Below are 6206 nucleotides of genomic sequence, written 5' to 3'. Positions count from 1 at the left end.
TGGTGGAATGTCAAATTCTGTTGAACTCTTTTTAACTCCCTTACCAGACTCATAAGTGGCCACAATCTTCTTTCTGAGGGCATCAGACAGCTCTTTAGATCTCACCATGGTGCTCACTTCAACACTTCAACAGTCAGGAATACACCAAAGTAATCTGAGGTTTAAGCAGGGCGAGGTTCCTTTACAACGCTGGGTAACGATGTACTGACCATATGCATCTGACGTGATACAGCTGTGTCTTAAATTATTCCTCACCAGAAACTGCATTCTTTTTAAATTTGTAATTGTTTAGTTATATTATTTGGATCCCTCAATATCATTAAAATTGATATTAAATATCCATATGTCCAAATATATTTAAAAATATACAGGCTTTCATAGGGTGTCCTACTTTTCTCACATGACTGTATCTCTCACCATCTTGTTGGTTTCAGTGGGGTTGCCAGGTTCTACGCCAGTTCCCTTGCCACGATGCCTGTACCCGCATACATTCATTCCTCTGGTATCACCAATACCAGCTCACCTGAGCAGGTGCAGTACATGATGATGGTAGCCATATGTCTGCAGGCATAAAAAATAAAGGGCACCATATAAATCTGGCCTAAAACTCCTTCACCATCAGCCTCCACTGTAACAGCTGCATTCATTCATTGCATAAATTAACTTGAACACATTATTAACATAGGAAAGTGTCAAGTCAAAACAAGTGACTGAACAAGTGATCAGGCTTTTAAACCAGGAACACTTCCCATCCTGTAAAAGTATGAATTTTTAATCCTTTTTTTAAAAACAACATATTACTGGCTGATGTATGTTTCCTCATCCTGAGGGCAGCCTGTCATGGCTGCCCACTGCTCACTCAGGGTGATGGGTTGAATGTAGAGGACACATTTTGTTGTGGTGCTGTGCTGTGTATCACAATGACAATCACTTCGCTTTCATTTGCACATAAAACCGTGCTATTATTATTCAACCTATCTGCTCTAGCCTATTTATGCCTGTCAGGTTTGTACTGTTGCCTTGTTTCTTGTCGTTTTTTTGTTTGCTGTGCTGTCTTGTTCACACGTGTAGTCTATTCTACAGCCCTGTCAGCATTTATTAATGTAGTTTTTACGACTGAGGAGGTGCTGGATATTGTGGTGCATGACAGCAGTTTGTCCTGTTAAATCTTGATCTGATGAAGAGCATCTCCTGTTCACAGAAGAAGTTCAGGCAGACAGTAGTGCTGCATCCACAGGGTGAAAACACCCGTACACTGAAAATGTGCCAGGTGCCACTGTGCCTCACTGATTCAAGCAATGGCATGATTTACAATAATATAGATTATTGATTATTCCATTGATTATTTTTAACTTCTATATTTTACATTTTTAAAATTCGAATCAATAAATATTGTATATATATATATACACACACACATACACACACACACACATCACAGGCCAAAAGTTTGGGCACCTTCTCATTTAATGTGTTTTCTTTATTTTCATGACCATTTACATTAGTAGATTCTCACTGAAGGCATCAAAACTATGAATGAACACATGTGGAGTTATGTACTTAACAAAAAAAGGTGAAATAACTGAAAACTTGTTTTATATTCTAGTTTCTTTGCTCTGATTACTGCTTTGCACACTCTTGGCATTCTCTCGATGAGCTTCAAGAGGTCGTCACCTGAAATGGTTTTCCAACCGTCTTGAAGGAGTTCCCAGAGGTGTTTAGCACTTGTTGGCCCCTTTACCTTCACTCTGCGGTCCAGCTCACCCCAAACCATCTTGACTGGGTTCAGGTCCGGTGACTGTGGAGGCCAGGTCTCCACTTTTTGTTAAGTGCATAACTCCACATGTGTTCATTCATAGTTTTGATGCCTTCAGTGAGAATCTACCAACGTACTGCACTAATAGACCATGCAGTTGCAGTGATTTTCTCTGTTTAATTGTGGGTGTGTCCATTCAGGAAAGGGGAAAAGGGGAATAAATGGAAATCATTTTTTCCCCACCTCCCATTTCTGAGGTCATCAATACTCAAGACACTTAGTGCAGCGCTCTTTGATAATCTGCAGTCATAAACAGCTTCATGTTGGTGACCTTTCACTCAGTTCTCTACACGCATATTAAGCCCCGTCACCTCCCGCTCTTTTTCACCTCCTCCGACCGCTTCTTCTTCCGATGAGCTCCGAATAGTGCCCCTCCGACTCCGGCCCAGGGAGAATCAATTACTATCGATTTTCTTACAAAGTTCCCTGCACTTCCCGGGGATGAGTCAAAAAAAGGGGACAAAGGAGATAAAACCACAGGTGAATTGCTAAAGTAACCCTTTTTACTGCGAGGGAGTGAAATTATTGAGTGCAAAGAGGAGGAAGGCTGGTGGACAAGCGATGGGAAGGAAGTTAAATGGTCTTCTCCCCCGACTGTGACTTTCTCTCCTGTCACTGGAGGAGAACCAGGGCTCAGGTTCTTCACCAACACCGGGTGACATCTTAGTCTCGGGGTCCGCCAGGGAGAACAGAGGGTTTTAAGGTTGTGCACAAGTCACCAGAGAAGCCAGGTGGGTTTTGTGCAGGACCACTGGACCACCAAGATTAGTTGCCGCATTTGCATTCTGTCTCTTGTGACTTCTTAGCTGAGTGGCCGGACGTGAGAAGATGACACTGTGGAAATCCAAACGGTCCCAGTGGGGTGACAGGGGAGCTCTCTGCCATATCGCTTTCAGGAGGTGGAGTTGTTTCAGGTTAGGGCTTCCACCTTGGTTTGGGACAATTCCTGAATGTCCTATTGATGAATAAATAACATTTCTTCTGCTTTCTAACATCTCATACTGACTAAGATTCTAATCACCAGTTCTTGGTCATTATCAATCAATCAAATTAGAATCGCCAATCTACCTAGTGTACCTGCATTGAGATGACAGGAGGACGGACAACTTGGAGGAAACCCGCACCAACACATGAGGTCCGAGCTAGGATTCAACTAAAGATGTGCAAGGCCACATCGCTAACTTCCGCATCACTCTATTTGTGTGTGTGTGTGTGTATGCTACTCAATACCTCAATATTTTATTGTATTCTTTTACCTGGCAGTATTAACAGATACCTTCCAATGCCTTTCATGCCGGTGTTGCACGTTGGTTATTTTGCCTTTCTTCCACCTGCTTCTCATGTACTCACCCTCCTGTCACCCTGGTTTTTTCTGTCCCAGCCATCTCAGGGTACAAAGCCATTAGAGCAAGATCACACATATCTCTACAACTCCCTGCAACCATAAGGAGAAATGGACCTTTATTTTTTAACACTGCTTCTCTATTTCAGCTAGCAAAGACGTGCATCTGCACCACTATCCATATGTTACTGGCTGTCACGGTAACAGGTGCCAATGTGGAAAAAGAGGATGTAATCGCTCGACTTATAAAGGGGGGTTTAATACAAACAGGGAAGGCGAAGCACTCATGGTAACGCTGGAACCGACAAAGACACAATACAATCAGGGCAGATTATACAGATAACAGAAGGGGAAAACACTCAGGAGTTCGGGGGAAAAAACGGCCCACGGTAATCTCTGGTCCTGAGCACCACACAATGCCAGACCATGACACTGGCCCTTTCTTAATTATTGCAGTGCCACTTACTGCCAGTATGGAATGTATTAGATCAAGTGAAATCTTGACTTTGTCTGAATTATGCGGAATAAAACATCTGCAGGAAGCTCCTGTGGATGTTCTACCAGTCTGGGATTACCAGCCATGTCTTCTTCAGTGTGGTGTGCTGGCAGAGCATCACGGCAAAAAAGGACTCAACCAGGCTGGAAAAGCTGATCACGAGGACCGGCTCTGTGATCGGCATGAGGCTGGACAGTGGTGACAGTGCAGAGAAGAGGACAAACTGCTGGCCATTGTGAACAATTTCAGGCTCCCTCTGCACTGTCATAAGGGGAGCCTGCTCGGTGACAGGATGCTTCCAGATACAAGAGACTCCTTTCACCCATGACTGTGCAATCAACACAACGGTTTAAAAAAGGTTTCATTATTACTTTTATCCCAATATTTTTGTAAAAATTGAATGTGAATGTTTTTGTCGTCGTGAAACACTGCAGCACAGCGCATGGTCCACACAACAAAATGTGTCCTCTGCTTTTAACCATCACCCTCGGTGAGCGGTGGGCAGCCATGACAGGCACCCGGGGAGCAGTGTGTGGGGACGGGGCCTTAATTAAGGGGACCTCAGTGGCACCTTGGCAGTTCAGGATTTGAACCCGCAACCCTTCATTCACAAGTCTGCTTCTTTAATAGCCAGGCCACCACTGCCCATGCCAAAGCTCTGTCAGAAGAGGGATTACTCAGTGTGTCTGTGTGATTGCATGTATTTCCATAAATTAAATATTTTTTATTTGCTGTATTCCTTATATCGCTTTATATCTTATGTTCTTATGTACTGCTGCTAGAAACGGATTTTCCCTGAGGAACCTTCCCGAAGGATTAATAAAGTTCCTACCAACATGCGGAGAACATGCATGTTCCAGGCACAGGGAAAAGATTCCCGTTTCCTTGCCAACCACTGCGGCACCATGCCCAGGATCAGCACTGAGATCAAGCTTTCCAAGTTATTTCAGAAATGTCGTCTAATGTGTATAAAATCCAAATATTTCCAACGCACACCGTAGGAAACGGCATTAACGTTTTCGCAGACCGACCACCACGTTCCAGGAAGATCAGGACGACAGAAGATGACCATCAAGCCATTTAGCAGGTCCTTCAGCTCCAGGCCAGTTCGTTGCTCCTCATTCCATCACAATTCCCGGATTCGGCCTGCAAAGCTTCGGCTGTTTTTAATGCTAATGAGAGCGATGCGCTTCCCGCCACCGCCACGCCTGCTAGGGGCGGGGTATCCGCCGACCACCTCAAACCCTTCTCCAGTCTCCCTGTTCTCCTGCCCTTGAATGCAGGCCCAGAACGCTTCTGCGAACACAGACCGGCCCGCGTCGCCTTCGCGTCCCTCTCCCTGTGAGGCTTTATATAGAACACGGTGTGTGAGGACGTGGGGTGGGGGGTGGGGGGTGCTCATATTCACACACTTACTGCACATTTTTATTCACACTTCTTTTGATCCCCTACAAGACACTGACACCACACACACACACACGCACTTCCTCACCATCGGTGCTGTTTGACAGGGTGCTCTCTCTCTCTCTCTCTCTCTCTCTCTGTGTGTGTGTGTGTGTGTGTGTGTCTGGGAGGAAGAAGTTGTTTAATTTGCTGAGAGTTTAAAAAGGGACACGTTTTTGTCCTTCCAGGAGCACGCCTGAGGCTGACAGCGTGAGGGGCCGAGGGCCGGCGTGCGGCGGCAGGAGGAGGAGGCGTGACAGATGAGTTCACCGTCCAGGAGAACCTCCCCACCGCCGGCCGCTGTAATTAACTTACAACGCCGAGCCGGTGGGAGGTCTGCCACTTCACCGGCCCTGACAGGCCAAGCAGAGAAGGTTGTTACAACCAGGGAGCTTAAGGGTGACATGACTGTGTCTGGAAATACAGCAGGTCTTGTGGGACAACGCACACACATTTTCTCTCTCTTTTTTTACACTCTGCTGGACTGAATGAGGACAGCGAGGGGACCGCGGCTGAATCTTTCAGAGCTCTGGTCACAGTTTGCTGAAGAGACGGGGATTATACATAATGCAAAGTAAAACAACAGCAGAAAAAAAAAAAAAAAACAGACTTTCTGCATACAAAGAAACAAATGTCACCACTGGAATGTAATTATTGATGTTGTAGGGGGCTAATGTAACAAACCCCTGTACCCCGTACCCCAGAGTCAAATTTATATTCCTCAAACAAAGGGGTGACACTGTCGCTAATGATAATAACACCTCTGAGATGCCTTCGCAAGATGGTACAGGTATCTGGACATGCATGACTGGGGGAAAATAAATATAGATGGAATTTTTTTACATGATTAAGTAATACAATCAGTAGCTGAGCCTTGCAGACAATGTGACATCTGAGTTAAAGATAAATAAATTCCTAAAGCACAAAAAGCATGGAGGACAGAAATTATATTTTTTTGTTTGTTTTTAAATGATCAGGCAATCAGCACCACCTAGTGGAGACGTAGTGCAGAGTATTGCAAGAGGTAACTTAAAATCAGTATTGTTTTATTACATTTCACCTTAGATCTTGCAGTGGTAAACCAACATAACGTATACAAACACTTTGCA

This window comes from Denticeps clupeoides, chromosome 7 (genome assembly GCF_900700375.1).
Source record: "Denticeps clupeoides chromosome 7, fDenClu1.1, whole genome shotgun sequence".
Classification (NCBI taxonomy): Eukaryota; Metazoa; Chordata; class Actinopteri; order Clupeiformes; family Denticipitidae; genus Denticeps; species Denticeps clupeoides.
This window is presented reverse-complemented; position numbering follows the sequence as displayed.